An 18672-nucleotide genomic window follows, 5' to 3' on the forward strand; every position below is an offset into this window, starting at 1 on the left:
TCATCGCCATTAAAATTAAAATATATAACATTAAAACAAGGCTTTCATTTACTTCATTTTATTTCGCCACAATTATAAAATCTACCTAAAATTTAATATCCCTGTGCTAACTGCCCCGCAACAAACGTTATACTTACTAACTACCAACGGGTTTGACACTTTTTTTATCGGCGATATTAATCTTTAAAGATCCCCGTGCTGTATAATCCTCGAGAGACATCTTTACCTCTTTACAGCTTACTCCGTAAATAAATTTATTTGGAATTATTTTAATTGTCTATCCTCAATGTTATTACACCTCCCGAGGCAGAAGAGAGAATCTTGATCAGTTACCAATTGCGAAAATAAAGTCTACCCACGGTGTGAGATCGAGATTAAAAGTTCGATAGTTAAATATTGAGGATTAAGTACATAGCATATAGTGTCGATAGCGTGGCGGCACACATTCAATTTAAAAATCCGCGAGTTAAGTGTGAAGACATCAATCGAAACATGACAGACATGTTGACGTTAACATATCACCAAGTCCTTCGACATCATCACTGACTAACACTATAAGCCAAAGACGTATCAAGGTGATCGTGTCATCAATGAAATTGACTCACTTATTTCGAAATTATTTTTATCATTCACTTATTTATATTTATTCTACTTTTTTGTGCCCATTTATTTTATTTCGATTATCTTGTCTCACTACTCTGCTTCCAAACTTTCTTAAATAATTTTGTCTGCACTGATAGAAGCATTTAAGTAGTACGCAGTCATTCATTTTGAAGAAAAAAATATTTTTACTCATCAATATTATTTGTTACAGTTCGTCAACAAATGATTTTTTTACTCTAAATAAATTATATTAGTAGTAGTAGTTACTAAATATTTCTTTGATAAGTATTGTCGGTAGATGGCTATGCTTTAATTTAAATGTGATACATAACCTATTCACTGACAGATTATTTTATTCAGCTCAATTTTTGGAGATTTATCTCCCTTTGAAAACACACATACTGCCAAATGGCTTATGTCATTTCTCAGTGGAGTTTAGTTTAAATTTTTCAATTTGTCTATTATCAATATATTATAAACTTGTCTAATTTGAAATTTTATAAATGTCTCAAATAAAAAATTATAATTTGATGATATCATTTACTTTATAATACCTTATATTTTTACTTTAAATTATTTATTTTAATTATTTTGATTTATTTTGAGTAAAAAAGTTGTTAAGCTAAAATTAGTTGGAAAATTAATTTCTTTAATACCAATAAACGATTTATTAAGTAACAATAAATAATTTATTAAATACTACTAAATATTTATTTGGTGGAAATAAATGGGCTTTAATAAATGATTTAGTAACTATTACTACACAGTAAAAAAATTTTTCGTCATTGTGTAAAATGTAAAAATTTTTGTGTAGAATATTACACTTTAATGTGTAGAATTTCACATTCTCATGTGTTGATTTAACACACTAGAATGTGGAATTAACATTAGTTTGTGTAAAAACAGTCAGTAATACAAATATTTGTGTCAAATTTGACGAAAATCTTTTTACTGTGTAAATCTTATTAAATCCTTCTAACAGTGTGACAAAAAAATTCGATTAAAAATTTTTCCTCCAAAGTTCGAAGATTTTATTAATGCATCACTTGGCAGAAATTATTAATTGGTTTCGATCTCGGCGAGGTGAATCCTCTTACGTGGGTACAAATAACGAACACGAGCCGTTAAGGAAGAGGAAAATGGAGAAGAAGTTTAACCAGATAAATGTTTTAAGCAAAGTTATAATATGGGATATGGGAGAGGCGCCCACGCTCTTTACTCAGCTCTCAGAGATCTGCTCTCCTGGATCATCAGTATATCCTTACACATTACTCACCGCTGCGTTATATTATACATAACAGAGTTGCCGACACGCGCACACGCCGACTCGCGGTCTTTCTTCACCCATAAATAAATCCCCTAGTCCTGAATCCTGAGAGCTTTCGAACCAAGCTAAATACTAAGTATACTGCATACACAAGCTGAAACTAATACTCACCCTTGGTCGGAGGATGATAGGCCGGTATAGCCTTGAGCCGCGAGATATCTCCGCAATGACACGTAACGAGGGATCTAATGGGTTTGCAGACACCGGCCAGTCTCACACTTCTACTCTGCATGTGCTGGATAATGCCCGGGACTTAAACTCTGACTCTTATTCTCATTATTTTGTTTGTGTGTAAGTGTGTGTTGGGATGCACAGCATCACTCGTCCGTTTACTCTACTGAGAGTTCGCCCACAAGTTATCACACAGCATCAAGATGCGGAATGCCTCGAATTAATTCTCCTTTAATCGCCTTCCTCGTGTTTATCCAACTCGGTACCATGTTAACACATTCATGCTCAACCTTGTCATGTCGCTTAAGTATTTCAAGATCTTGCTACACATTTTTTTTATTTTTTTTTTTATTCAACAAGTTCTTCTTTTTATGTTTTATTAATATTTTTTCATTATATTCAGGAATTTTAATTTTTGACTGGGAAAAATATATTATGATTAAATTTTTCTTTTTAATAAAAACTAGCAGCCTTGCAGTCACTATGTGACTGTCGTGACTTGGGAACTATAAATAAATAAAATTTTGCTTTATTAAATAATGACTTTTGGTAAATTGTACTGTACTTTTTTAAATATTGACGTTTTTAAAGATATAAGCTTATCCCGATGTTACACTCATCAAGAGCTTTCATTTGAGTACCCATATGCATTTTTGATATATTTTTCAAATATACATATATATAATATGTATAAATACATGAAAAAATTGATTTTTCATTTATTAGTATAGATATATCAAAATGCATGTGGGTACTCAAATGAAAGCTCTTGATGAGTGTAACATCGGAATGAGCTTATATCGTTAAAAACATCATTAGTTAACAAAATGTAATAGTCATCGCGGTTCGTGCCATTCGAAAAGGCTTGACTAAACTTAGATTTTGAAAACTATTTGGACTGATTCAGATCAATAGATTTTGAGAAATCTTAAAAAAACTGAAAAAAAAATTTTTTTCAAATGTGGTTTTTTTGGAATAACTTTTAAACGGCTTAAAGGTTCAATTCCAAAGACTAATCAGCTCTTAACCTCAAAAAACCACGTCGATCGCCACTAGTCCGGTCAAAATCGGTTGATTCGTTTGAGAGATACTCTGAGCAAGGCCTCGTTCTGAGCAAGGCCTCGTCTGAGCAAGGCCTCGTGACGTTGTCAAAATAATTTGGCAACGCAGGTAAGCTCAAAGATTCGGGGACTAGACTAGACAGAAGAACGAACGAACGAGACTCTTGTAAGGGGGGATAAGTGTTATGGCTCAAACAGGTCTTACGGCTGCACCTCCCCGCATGGGCCCCGCTGGTAACTGGTCGGGTTGTTATTATATTACCGATCAGGCTAACGCAGTCGTTGAATGGGTTGATACAGTTAACTAAGTACGAGGACAGATTGACATTAAAATCAACTCAATTCACATCTGTCCTATGATAGCGTAAATGCTTGAGGACAGGGTTTTTCCTTGCCGGCAAACTTGGCTGTGTATTTCCTATGTGAGGGTAGGATAGATATACGTGCGTGTATAGCTTTTTTGAGCCCAGGAAACGGCCTCTTCGGAGGTAGGCGAAAGCCTCGCCATATATTCTTCGTTCGAGAGATATCGTGAACGAAAGAAAACCGAAAAAAGTGTTTTTTCGGAATAACTCCAAAATTTCTAGTGCGATCAATTCAAAATTTAAGATTCTTTATAAGGCTTAAAAAACTGCGTCGAATGCTTCTAACCGCGTAAAAATCGGTTTATTCATTCAAAAGTTATTGCGGTTTAAAAATTCAAAAAATAGTGTCTTATCAAATCTCTATCAGACTTTTGAGCTCGAAGAGCTTTAAAGCATAAGAAAGCAATCTCTTTGAGCTCGGAGAGCTCAAAATAACCCATAAATTGTATTTTTGAGCTCGAAGAGCTCAAAAACGTCATTGGTGCAATTTTAAGCGCCTAAGTATGGAATTAGCGGGAAGTTGCAGGGATGGCCTTCAGGGTCAACCGTTTTCCTAATTTTTTTTTCTTTTTTGGGGCGAAAGGAGGGAAATCTTCAAAAGACACCGGCTAGATGTTGATGTTGTTGGTTGCCGGTAGTGTGAGATTTTTACTCACTAAAACCCTCCCCTCTCTTGTAACCTGATACTGCGGGACCGCGTTTGCATTACTTCGCAGTACCAGGCCCCCTCCAACGCTACTCGTGTAGCTATTTCCTCCTGTAGTTATTCCTCCGCTTCTTCTTTTTCTTCTTTCCTCTTCTCCAGCAGGACCTCTCTCACATACCCTGTCATTGCTGCCCAGTTGTTCGTCGACGCCAGCATCCAAGGAACGACGTCTTCAGGCCTTTGAGGCACTTCCTTCTCTCCCTGCCAACGCAGCCATATTTCAGATCAACATTGACAGACAAAAAAGGTGTGCTCGGCAGAGTCAGCAACTCCCGGACAGTACACACAGTAAGAACTGACCATGACCAGCAAGGAACTGTGTTAGATAGTAGTCTACCTCCCCACAATCCCTCAGTACCCAGTCACGGATCTACCCAATGAGCCTATAAGTCCAACGCCCTGTCTCCCCAGTTTCCCAGCGCTCTTGCCAGAGCGCAAAAGTCTCAACATCGAGATGAGCTTATATCTTTAAAAATGTCAATAGTTCACAAGATATGAGGTCATTTTTCAATTATGTATCTAGAGATAGAGCATTTTTGAATGCAGCCTAAGTACTTATCGTTATCAATTGACTATTGGTGAGAATGATATGAAACCTTGAAAAGGCACAAATTCAAGTCAAGACTTTTCCAACGATACCAAATTTAACCATAAAAACCCATTTTATCATATAAGTACACTGGTCACAAAATTTTGCTTATTCTCTTAATAATGTAGATGAGTAAATTAAAAAAAAATTTTTTATAGTAAACTTAATAATTTTACAAGATTAATTAGTGATTTTATTTTGTATTAAATTTTCACTAATTTTTTAATCTTGTCAATAAAAAATTGATTCTGTCAATTATTTAATTTTTAACTTCCCGCTCAAGAAGTTATTGTTTTCACCCCGTTTTGCAAAAATCGAGTTTTCATCAGATCTCGACGTTTTAAGGTCATAGGAAGCTTTCCTGACTACCCCCGCGATGTTGTCACTATGTCTGTATGTATGTATATATGTGTGTGTTTTTTTTTTTTTTTTTTTTAGGGGGGGGGAATCCTTTTTACGGATTCTAGGCATAGCTGTTTGGCCTGGATATGTGGCGACTCGACGCAGCGTCATACTAAAACTCGACACTAACGCCCCTACCCACTAAACCCTAAACCCCTTTTCCTTCTTTCCTCTAATCCCTCATGGAAATCGCCGTCAGGCATTACTTCGTGAAGGGAGGATCTAGCTACTGCTATTCCTTCTGGTGGCTAAGGTGTTATTTTTCTTTCCTTCTAGTTTCTGTCATTTGCCCTTTTTCTTTCAATGGAACGCAGCTCTGTAAGCACTTCGGTGGTAAACGTGCTTGTGGCGTTCCAGGCAGCTTCGGATGACAGCATTTCTTCTACTATTGACTCTGGTGTGATTTTCTTGTTCAGGATCTTCTCTAACTCATCACGCTGTGGGTTAAAACGAGGGCACTCAAAGAAAACGTGCTCCGCATTTTCAGCAACTCTTGGGCAAGACGGACACTCTGGAGAATTATCGTGCTTAAAGCGATAAAGGTACTCCCGGAAACAGCCGTGTCCTGACAACATCTGGGTCAGATAGTAGTTGGCCTCGCCGTGATTCCGGTTAAGCCAAACGTCAATCCTTGGTATGAGACGGTGTGTCCATCTCCCTGTTGTCGCGGCGTCCCACTGCGATTGCCATCGTGCGATGCTGTTCTGCCGTTCTTTAGCTCTGAGTTCCTCGGCACTTAGTGTGGTTGACCTCTTTCGTTGGTAAAGGTTCCGTCTTTCCTCAGCTAGAACTCTAAGCGGCAGAGTTCCGGAAATGACACACACTGCTACTTCTGATATCGTGCGGAATGCACTGGCTAGTCTTACAGCGCTCAGTCGATATACTGGTCCAGCTTTTCTCCATGATTCTTGCAACTTCAGCGCGTCTGCCCAAATGGATATTCCATATGTGAGCACCGATGTGACAACTGATGATAGTAGTAGTCTCCTGCTCTGCTTTGGCCCTCCGACGTTCGGCATCAGTCGTGCGAGACTAGCCCTCACTACTGACGCTTTGGCACTGACGTGTTCCACTTGCTGTTTAAAGTTGAGACGGGCATCAAGTATCACTCCCAAATATCGGATGTAAGGTTGTGATGTGATTTCTTGTTCGCCGACTTTCAGCTTGATGGTCTCTAACACTTTTCTGCTGGATATAAGCACTGCCTCAGTTTTGTGTGTAGCCAGATGCAGGTTTACCGTATTCATCCACCGATGGACTTGCTCGAAGGTGATGTCGAACATGTTGTTAATTTCGTCAAGGTGTTTAGCGACGATTACTACGGCTACGTCGTCTGCATATGCTACGAGTTTTACACTTCTTGGCAATTTCAATCTCAATAGGCCATCGTACATGATATTCCACAGCAGTGGACCAAGTACAGAGCCCTGGGGTACACCTCCTGTAATATCGTACTCTTTTAGATCATTCTTCGTGTCGTATTTAAGAACTCTATCGGTGAAATAGCTGGCCACTATTCTACACAGGTATTCTGGAACGTTTTTCTCTCGAAGAGCTTGCATGATGCAGTTCCAGTTGGCGGAATTGAAGGCGTTTTTAATGTCTAATGCCGCCACCAGGCAATACTTCTTTGTGCCACCCTTCCATCTGGTTCCTGCGATCGCTTCTTTAGCCGTGCTAACAACCAGATTGATCGCGTCCAGGGTTGATCGTCCTTTCCGGAATCCATACTGGTTGTCTGCCAGGAGTGGGTCGACTACTGCATCTATTCGTTGATGAATTATGCGCTCAAGTATCTTACCCGCCGTATCTAGCATGCAAAGTGGTCGGTAAGATGACGGTTCTTCTGGTGGTTTCTTCCCTTTAGGTAACAGTACCAATCGTTGCTGTTTCCACTTACGAGGAAAAGTCCCCTCCTTGAGGCATGCATTATAAGCGTCTAGGAATAATGTTGGAGCTGCCTTTATGATGGTTTTCAAGGCTAAATTAGGGATTCCGTCCAATCCCGGCGCTTTATTATTCCCTACACGGTTACAAGCCTCCAGCAGTTCTTCTTCAGTGACAGGTGGGATGTCGTCCAATTTGCCTGGCGCCAACTGGTAATTGAAGAAGTTGAGGACACGTAGGTGATGGCATTTGTTGTTTTTTCAGGTGGGTCATAACCACCTTATAAGGCCTACCCCACACGTCTTTATCCACCTCGTATATAAGCTCTTTCCAGCATCTTCTTTTGCTCTCTTTGATGGCTTTATTCAGTTCACGACGCGCCTTTTTGTACTCTGCGATCAGCTCCACTGAGTTGGGCCGTTGATAGCCGCGCTGAGAGATTCTTCTTTTCTTATGACACTCTTTACGGAGGACGCTGATGTGGTCGTTCCACCAATGCACCGAAGGTCTCGAATTTATGCCACGTTTACGAGGCATACTGGCAGCACAAGCATGTGTTACTCTCCTCATCAGGTCCTTAGTCTGTTCTTCTGTACATCCAGTGTTGATCGGATCACCATCGAGGGCTATTAGTAATGCTTCTGGGTCAAAAGATTTTACCTTCCAACCAACGATGTTAGACTGCTTGACTGGTCTCTTGGGGTTCTGGTCGCTTGATATTTCCCAGAATATCGCATGATGGTCGCTGGCAGTGTAAATGTCCAACACTTTCCAGTTGCAGTCGCCTCTGGCAAGGCTATTACTGACAAAAGTGAGGTCTACAATTGAGCTTGCGTCACCTTTGGTGTAGGTCGGCGCATCACCACTGTTGAGCAAAACCACATCTAGTAAAGGCCTCCAGTAGTGCTTTCCCTCGTGCGTTTGTATGTTTGCTGCCCCAGTCAACTGCCCAGGAGTTGAAGTCTCCGGCTATCGCTACTGGATGGTATTGCTTCGCATCTTCGGTTAGTCGATCCAGGAAATCAGTGAAGTCAACAATGGAGAGGCTAGGTGGTGCGTAGCAGCTATAGAAGCGGATGCCTTCTACTGATACTGCTACAAAGCCGGCATTGCTGTTGTCGACTGCATTTTGGAAAGAAAGCTTGCCACATGACCAGATGACAGCTTTGGATGTGCTGTCAGATTCCCAGGGTTGGGTACTCAGGTGTTTATATGGCTCTGCTATCAGTACCAAGTCCAGCTCTAATTCTCGCACAGATTGCATGAGCAGGTCATGCGCTGCTTCACAATGGTTGAGGTTGAGTGTGTGTGTGTGTGTGTGTGTGTGTGTGTGTGTGTGTGTGTGTGTGTGTGTGTGTGTGTGACTCGCTTATAACTTTTGAACGACTAAACCGATCGGAATCTACTAAAAGGCGTTCTAAAGAGTTCCCTCAAACTTAGATTTCTTGTGAATATAAACCGATTCGGACCGATAGATTTTGAGAAATTTTAAAAAATCTCAAAAAAAATAAGAAAAAAATTTTTTTTGAAAGTGGTTTTTTTGGAATAACTTTTAAACGGCTTTATCGATCAACTCAAAAACCTAATCCGCCCTTAAGCTTGAAAAACCACGTCGATCGCCACCAAACTGGTCGAAATCGGTTGATTCGTTCAAGAGATATCATGAACGAAAGAAAACCGAAAAAAGTGTTTTTTCGGGATTACTCTGAAATTTTTAGTTCGATCAATTGGAACCTGAAAATAACTTATGAGGATGATAAAACTGCGTCGAATGCCGCCAACCGCGTGAAAATTAGTTGATCCATTCAAAAGTTATTGCGGTTTGAAAATTCAAAAAATAGTGTTCTATGAAACTTCTATCAGACTTTTGAGCTGGGAGAGCTCAAATGCATAGAAATATTATTTATTTGAACTCCGCGAGCTCAAAATATCACATAAATTATATTTTGAGCTCAAAAATTTCAAAAATGTCGTAAGTACAATTTTAAGCGCCCAGGAATAGAATTAGCGGGAAGTTGCAGGGGTGGCCTTTAGGGTGAACCGTTTTTCTAATTTTTTTTATATAAATCTTAGAAATAAAAATTAGGAAAACGGTTGACCCTAAAGGCCATCCCTGCAGCTTCCCGCCAATTCCGTTAATACCTGGTCGCTTTTTTGAGCTTTTCGAGCTCAAAAATAAAATCTGTGTGTTCTTTTGAGCTCTCCGAGCTCAAAAAGATACCTTTTCTATGCTTTTGAGCTCCTTGAGCTCAAAAGTCTGCTAGAAGTTTCATAGAACACTATTTTTTGAATTTTCAAACCGCAATAACTTTTGAATGAATGAACCGATTTTTACGCGGTTGGCGGCATTCTACGCAGTTTTTTAAGCCTTATAAAGAATTTTGAAGTTTCAATTGGTCAAACTAGAAATTTCGGAGTAACTCCGAAAAAACACTTTTTTCGGTTTTCTTTCGTTCACGATATCTCTCGAACGATTCAACCGATTTTGACCGGATTGGCGGCGATCGACGTAGTTTTTCAAGGTTGAGAGCTGATTAGTTTTTGGAATCGATCGGTAAAGCCGTTTAAAAGTTATCCCAAAAATACCACTTCTGAAAAAATTTTTTTCCCTTTTTTTTTGAGATTCTTCCAAATTTCTCGAAATCTATCGGTCTGAACCGGTTCAAATTAACAGGAAATCTAAGTTTGGTGAAGCCCTTTCGAATGGCACCAACCGCGATGAATTCGGTTCAATCGTTCAAAAGTTATAAGTGGTTTACATACTTATAACACAGACACACACACACACACACACACACACACACACACACACACACACACACACACACACACACACACACACACACACACACACACACACACATACACATACACACATACAGATATAGTGACACCCTCGCGGGAATAGTCAGGAAAGCTTCCTAGGACCTCGAAACGTCGAAATCTGATGAAAACTCGATTTTCGAAAAACGGGGTAAAACCAATAACTTCCCGATTTTTCGAAAATCTTCGATTTTCTTAGCGGGAAGTTAAAAATTCTAAATTAATAATTAAAATTTTTCCAAATAGTAAACATTACTTAAAATACAAAAACAACTAGAATATTTTTCTACCCAAAAAAAAATTCAATCTAACAAAAAAAAAGTGAAATCAATAATAATAACTCTTAAAATTACTTCCATCTTAAACAGATAAAAAATATGTTCAAGCGGCAGAGAGTTTCCACATGTTGGTACATTCAATTAAAAAACAATAAAATTTCTCGAGACTAGCCTACAAATCGGTACCATTGAAGCGAAAACCGGTAGTGATCTAATTACAATAATTATTTAGTGAAAAATATGTAAATCGGTAAGCTGGAGCATGAGGCTTCTTAACCACAAACCACAAGGATCCGAGCGCAGGTTCATCGGAGTTAACCTTGAGAGTATGATTAGAAAGCAAAAGGTTCCTCGTCGTTTGCCGATCACGATTCGTCCTCGGGAGCCTGGACTGCGAGCCGGTGAGTCGGTGCAAAGACATATCGTACGATCGTCGCTCGGGAAATAAAAACGGCAACATCGGGTACAGGTGCCGACTATCAACAATCAACTATCGACTATCGACTATCGACTATCCGCTACCGATCTCTCAACTCCTACTCGGATCTCGGATTAACTTATTTTAAAAAGAGCTAACGGACGGACTTATTATCTCACACGCTCAATCCTCAAGGAGCCTTTTAAAATAAAAACAAAATTAAAATTAAGCTCTAAGCTCGGGTTAAGCGTATTCCGTGTGAACATACAGGTTTCGGTAGAGATTGTAATCGATTAAGCGACGCCTTGCTCTTGTCTTGTGCATCCTCCGAGTTAACCAAGTAAAAAGTAAAGAGAGTACACATAAGTGAGCTTTAGCTGGAATATATGTATATATACGATCTTATTCTCCACCCTCGATAAATTTTCGTGGTCAAGTCTAATCGTACGGCTGAATCTCCAGATCCCGAGGTGTGCTGATAAATTCACCTGAAATAAACGATACAAGAACAACGTTAAGAGGAACTAAAAATAAATAAAATGATAACAAAAAATAAAAGATAAAAATAAATCGACTGCATAAAGTCACGATTGAGGGAGCTCTTACCGGAGTTTGTTACCGGAGTAATTTCACTTACACTCGCCACCAGATCCTCACTGTCTTCCGATAATCTCAGGCCTCAATAGCAAAACAACAACACCGAGTTGAACAACTCCAGCAACAACCAACAACAACAAGCAACCAGCAACAAGACCATAATCGATCGCACTCGAATAATGGATAATCTAGGCCACGTTCCTCCTGCTAGCTGGTAGCTCTCTCTCAGCTCTCTGCTCTATCGAGAGCTATGATCGATATTCCTCCTCTCGGATAACGAGTACACCAGAATACAGAATAAGGAATAAATAATAAAGAATACGAAATTTAGAGAAAGAAAGAACCATCCGGAAGCAAGTCCTGGGACTTAATCGAGGTTAACTGACACTGAACCGTTCGACTTAACTTAATATCAAGGCTTGGAAAAATGAAGAGGCGAATGATGAAAATTGATAAATCATTGGAATAAAGAGGAGGAAGACCTCCCTAGTACACTCGGTATGTTGTGGACGTCGAGGTTTTACGAGCAAATACCGGGAAGTTGGTCTTTGATAGATTACGCGAGGAGTGTAGCAAGGTACTGAGACTTAACTTGAGTAGTCAGGAAATAATAGGATTTTTTTTTTTTAGTTATTTATTTTTAGTTGTTTTCTCGTGTGCTATTTCCTCTTTGTCTCCGCGTACCACGACAATACGTTGAGTGAATTGGAAATTATTTTTCGAGAAATGGTTAAAATTATTTCACGGCGGTCACCGGAAGCCAACACATCTAATCACAGAATCCTTTATTCGCTATTGATACCAAATATTTTTTTTATTAATTATTCATTTTATTTTATATTTTATATTAAAATATCAAATTTATTTATTTATGACGACAGATTTAAAATAAGATATTATAATACTGAGTATTTTTATTTTTCATGGTACTTTGTCGGAATTTATCGAGGATAATTTGCACCTACAGATCATCTTGCTCGAAGATCTCAAGAAAATATCTCGGAGCATTTTTTACTCGATTTTACGACCCACCAAAAAGGTCCCAATGCTCGGTACTTAAATGCTTTTATTTTTTTTATTTATTTACACTAGAGTAATGAATATGTAACAAGTAATTAAACGAGGAATTTTAAATATTATTTCCCTTTAATGGATAATCAATCGGACCGGTAATTTTATGTAACAACTACTTGCTGTTTAGGACAATTCAACTTTTTTCCACTCAAGTAATTATCTCTATAAAGAATAAATTTTCTGGTAAAAATAAATTATAATAATAGTATATTACACTATTAGGGCAGAAAGTTTGAGATTTCTGCACTGCGCGCCGAGGCGTAGCCGAGGGCATCACGGCGCGCAGTTCAAAGCTCTCAAACTTCTGCCCGTGTAGTGTATACTATTTTTCTTTATAGCCGGTCGAAAGTACGTAAAATATTTAATTTACTGCATCGAAAAAAAATTGATGCCTGCCCCCGACATTTGCGGCACGAGCGAAGCGAGTGCTGCTGGTCGGGGAGGCAGGCATCAAATAAAAAAAAATTAATGTAAAATCAAATAAAAAATAATTAAAATACATTTTTTTTTTTAATTTTTAGATTAAATAAAACTGAAATTTCTTGAATTCAACAAACATAATAAAGATTATTCTCGGTTAAAAATAAAAAAAAACGAACATATTATCTGAAAATTAACAATAATTAAAAAAATCAAATTAAATTGTTGTTACTGCGTACATTTTTCTAAATAATTCATTAATTAAATAAAGTTGATCCATTTTACACACGTCACTGCCAAACTGAATCTCAGTACGGTACAACCTGGTAATAAGTTACATCGGATGATCTACTCACTCTTACGGCAGTTATATCTCTATCTATATATGAAATATTTCATGTAAGTAGAAGAAAGAAAGAAATACAAGAAATATAACCAAGTTGTATTGTACCATCAATCGTAAATGATCAGCGTAAACAAAACATAGTTAGTAACAAATGACTAATGTCAGTCGCGGTAACGAAAGCATTTTATGCTCCCGCTGTTATAGAGGGCGAATGTGTAGCTTTACCAATGCACGAATCTTTAACTTTGTGCCTTAAAATAAGTGCAAAAGATGCGTACTTTCGACCGAGGTATAAAGAAAAATAATTTGTGTCTATTTTTATCTAAACACAAATATTTTCTGTCCTAACTGAAAACATTGTTCGGATAAAAATAGATAGTACCGAATAGCCTAGATTCTCTTCTATCTCTTCCTATTAATGTTTCTGAGCACTTAGAGGCACTGAGAGAGGAAGTGACTGAACTTTTTCAGCTAGAAAAATCCATTTAGATCTCTCCGATCGTCGTCTGAGCCTCAATATCCAGCAATTGACGCGATAATGCGGCCTGCTAATGGAATTAACTCGGCTGGCTCATAAGTCAGATCCAAACCCACCAGATAATAGTAACGACGCCGAGACGAAGACGGATACGGATGTGCTTGTAAATCCATTTACATTACACTTTACTTTAAGAGTATACATATTACTCGATAACGCAAACGCCGTCTGCTCGGAAATGCAACTCTATATCGGCGTCGTCATCCTTAACATTAACAATCATTATCATTAATGTTAATGTTAACACTGAAAACCGTAACTACTTCCTCTTTTTATTTAAGATTGAATTTTTTTTACTGATTAAAAAATTATATTAAACAACATTTTTGAACCAATAATTTTTTAATTGAATAAAATTTTCTTAAATGAAAAAAAAAATTTTTTTTTACTTAATTAAAATCAAAAAAAATTTTTCTTCGATTTTTTTGAACTAACAAACTTTTTTTTTCATTCAAATAAATTTTTTATCATTGTAAAATTTAGCTTTAAATATAATTGGATAATAATAATCTATATTATTAAGAGAATAAGCAAAATTTTATGACCAGTTTATTTATATGATAAAATGGGTTTTTATGATTAAATTTGGTATCGTTGGAAAAGTCTTGACTTGAATTTGTGCTTTTTCAAGGTTTCATATAATTCTCACCAATAGTCAATTGATAACGATAAGTATTTAGACTGAATTCAAAAATGCTCTATTTCTAGATACATAATTAAGAAATTACCTTGTATCTTGTGAACTATTGATATTTTTAAAGATATAAGCTCATCCCGATGTTACACTCATCAATACCTTTCATTTAAATACCCACATCAATTTTTCATATATTATACATATGTATACATGAAAAATACATCAAAATGCATGTGGGTACTCAAATGAAAGCTCTTGATGAGTGTAACATCGGGATGAGCTTATATCTTTAAAAACGTCAATATTTAAAAAAGTACAGTGCAATTTAACAAAAGTCATTATTCAATAAAGCAAAATTTTATTTATTTATAGTTCACAAGTCACGGCAATCACATAGTGACTGCAATGTTGCTAGTGTAAACCAAAATTTTTATTAAATTATTTAAAGCGTTATCGGTAATTACTCTCCAATTATTAATTATCAATCTCAATTATCACCAAAGTAAAAATTTCATTTAATTTTTCTCAAATAATTTATTCATTTTTGAGTTAGCTGGAGGGAATTCCTTGACGCAATTTCCCTCGGGTAAAACGAAATGCCCAGCTCGAGCTCCAACAACTCTTAAACGACTCAATCATCCTCACAGCCATTGAAAGCGATCTGTCTATTCGCACACCGGACGATTATAAACTCGTTCGCGGTAACCGGAGCCTCGGCAAGCAGACCACCTTACTCTATTACTGCACTTGGTCTTGGTCTTGTAACTTGACGCCAGTACGGGTAATTACACTTAACTCTCAATGCGTCTCAACTGCATCGACCGAGGAGCCTAGACACACAGCCGCTCTTTCCCTTAGCAGACATTTGCTAAATCATCCGATCGCGAAATCCTCATACCTGTCAATTATCAACAAATGATAGATGACAACACCCAGCTGATGAGACCGGCTCTAATCTAATGTCCAATGATTATAAAAAAGTTATAAACAAGTATTGTAATAGTCACTCTCACGAGTGTTAGTCTTGGCTCTTGAGTATCTCTAGGCGTCGAGGCAATTTCCCTGAAACCCCATTAACCCCTTGAAGATGAACGGTCCAGGTCTCGTTTAAATATAAAGGAGCAGAGCGAGAGGGAGAAAGCGAAACTCTTACTTAGTGTCGTTCATAGCTTTTCCCTCTTTCCTCTTGCTTTCGTGCATTCCTTCGGCTGGCTGTGTTCGAAGAGGCTCTTCTCTGCTGGCTTGGCTTTACTTTACTGGACTTGTACTTGACCTCTTCCTCACATTATACTTTGTATTGAACGCGTAGATATTATATCTGAGCTCCGTTCCGGTGAAAGAAACCCGTGAGGTCACAACCCCACCGCTTATGTAAACCATTTATCTAATAATATTACGGTTTGACTATTATTTTTCTTTATTTTGTCCTCTATCCTTTATTCACTGCATTTTTATTTATAGATGGGGTGTGTTAGCTTTCACATTTTATCGATGGATAAATTCATTTCTTATTTTTATTATTACAAGTTTAGAAAATTCAAAAGCTCATCTTATTATAAAAATTATTATAAAAAAGTTTTTAAGAACAAAAGTAGTCTATTAAAATATGATAATAATTTTTTTTTAATCATTACATAAAATCCTAAAAATTTCTAACTAGAATTTTTAACTTCCCGCTAAGAAAATTGAAAATTTTCAAAAATCGGGAAGTTATTGGTTTTACCCCGTTTTTCGAAAATCGAGTTCTCATCAAATCTTGACGTTTTGAGGTCCTACGAAGCTTTCCTGAATGTTTTCGCGATGATGTCTGTATGTCTGTGTGTGTGTGTGTATGTGTGTGTGTGTGTGTGACCCTGTTATAACTTTTGAACGGCCTGACCGATTTAATCGCGGTTGGTGACATTTGAAAAGGCTTGACCAAACTTAGATTTTGAATACTATTTGGACCGATTCGAACCAATAGATTTTGAGAAATTAAAAAAAAACTACAAAAAAAAATTTTTTTAAATGTGGTTTTTTTGGAATTACTTTTAAATGGCTTTACCGATCCATTCCAAAATCTAATCAACTCTTAAGATCAAAAAACCACGTCGTTTACCGCAAGCCTGATCAAAATCGGTTGATTCGTTCGTGAGTTATCGTTGTCGAAAGGAAACCGAAAAAAGTGTTTTTTCGGAATTACTTCGAAATTCCCGGCTCGATCGATTCAAACTTAATAATTTTTCATGGAGCTTTAAAAAATGCGTCGAATGCCGCCAACCGCGTTAAAATCGGTTCATTCGTTCAAAAGTTATTGCTTTTTGAAAATTCAAAAAATTGTGTTTTATTAAACTGCTATTAGAATTTTGAGCTTGAAAAGCTCAAATTGACACAAAAATCATATTTTTGAGCTTGAAGATCTCAAAAACGTAATGTTTAGTTTTGAGCGCTTAAGTACAAAATGAGCGGGAAGTTGCAGGGATGGCCTTTAGGGTTAACCGTCATCCTAATTTTTTTTTATTCATCTAATGAGTGAGCATTATGAGTCGTGCACTTTTGGATTTGCCAAACTTTAAATTAATTAATAACAATTTAAAAATTTTAATAACAATCTAAAAAATTTAGTTTATTAAAATATGAAAATAATTTTTTTTAATTATTACATAAAGTCCCAAAAATTTTAATAATTCTTCAGTTTATTTTAGTAATTTTTCTAAACGAAATAAATTTTCAAAAAATAAAAAATTAATCTTTATTTAATTATTTGTGCAGTAGTATGCAAATAAAATTGTTAATAATTTTCTAACAAAAATAAAATAATAAAAATAGTTGCAAAAAATAAGTAAAAAATTTTTTTGATACTTTAAAGATTTAAAAAAGTAAAAGACATAAAAAATAAAAAATAACAAATTGTTGTTTTTAATAAAAAAAATTCTTGTTTCGCAAGTAAAGAGAAATACGTATCTCTTGTGCTTTGATCTCGCGCCCGTTGACAAATTTGACAAGGTAGGCAATCGATTGCTCTTAATCGGTGGTAATCGATACAGCGATCAGGTCCCATTAGTGCTGCGGGCATCGGCGGGTACGTCGTCCCGTGGTTCTTACTTTTATATATATAAATACAAATACTTGGGAATAGCGTGGACCAGATCGCAAGTTGCCAGTTGCCAGTTGAGTCGCGGTTATTGCATTTACTTTTCGATCACGTCCTGCACTACTCACCCATAAGACCAAGAAAATCGAGCGGAGTTTTCTCTGCGCCACGTCACTTGTCACAGCGATGTTTACTGAAATATTTTTTTTTGCAATCGAAAAAAACGCGCGTTTCGTCTCCTCCATCATACATTTATAAACATATATACATATACTATATATATATATATATATATATATATATATATATATATATATATATATATATATATATATATATATATATATTTATATATATAATATATATACATACATACATGACTATCCCGGAGAGTACCTTCGACAGTTGTGCGACCGTTTACGTACTCGTATGATCCGTATCGCTCGCGGTTTTATATATATGTATGTACTTTCACGATGATATGCCATTCACGTTTCTCGTGCAGACATTTTAACTGAAAAAACATTATATTCTTAAACTTTATCTTACCAACAAAATACACACATAATTTCATTTTATTGTATCCATTATCCATTTCATTATTATTATTATTATTATTATTATTCATTATATTTATCGAATTTTATTCACTCAATAAATTATTTATCTCTTAAAGGTTTTCAATCGAGAAAATAAAATAGTTGTTTAATCAATGATTAAATATAAAAAAAAATAACAAATTTTTATTTAATGTACTATTTTTTTTCAATTGCAAGTATATCTTGATAATAAAAATATGAAAAAAAAATGATTCTTTAAAGTAACAAAAAGACTATATTTTTATCATTTTTTTTAATAAAAAATTTTTTCAGAATCAAAATTCGCATCTATATTAAAAAAAAAATTTTTTTTTAATTCTTGAACCAAAAAAATAATTTTGATAGAAAAATTCTTAAACTAAAAAATTTTTATTGATTCAAAATTTTTTCTATCTGATAAAATTAATTTTTTTTTATGTAGAATTTCATAAAACTATCAGTACAATCTTTTAAATAAAACTTTAAATACTTTAAATAATAAATTTCACAATTAAATAAAATTAAAAAAATAAATTTCTGTAAATTATCTTGACAAAAATTCAATATTTTATTTTCTTCTAGCAATTCTGATTCGAAAATAATCAATACTGTATTAAAATAAATGAACTAATAATGAAAATGAGTGTGCAGTGTCTAGAAAGATTGTCAGATTGTCGATCGTGAATTTATGGGCCACCTTAGCGCTAAAATACTTGGACTGTTGATAAGTGCGAGCAAACAAGTACCACAAACACATACACACACATGAAGTCAAGAGC

Source organism: Cotesia glomerata, linkage group LG3 (genome assembly GCF_020080835.1).
Source record: "Cotesia glomerata isolate CgM1 linkage group LG3, MPM_Cglom_v2.3, whole genome shotgun sequence".
Lineage (NCBI taxonomy): Eukaryota > Metazoa > Arthropoda > Insecta > Hymenoptera > Braconidae > Cotesia > Cotesia glomerata.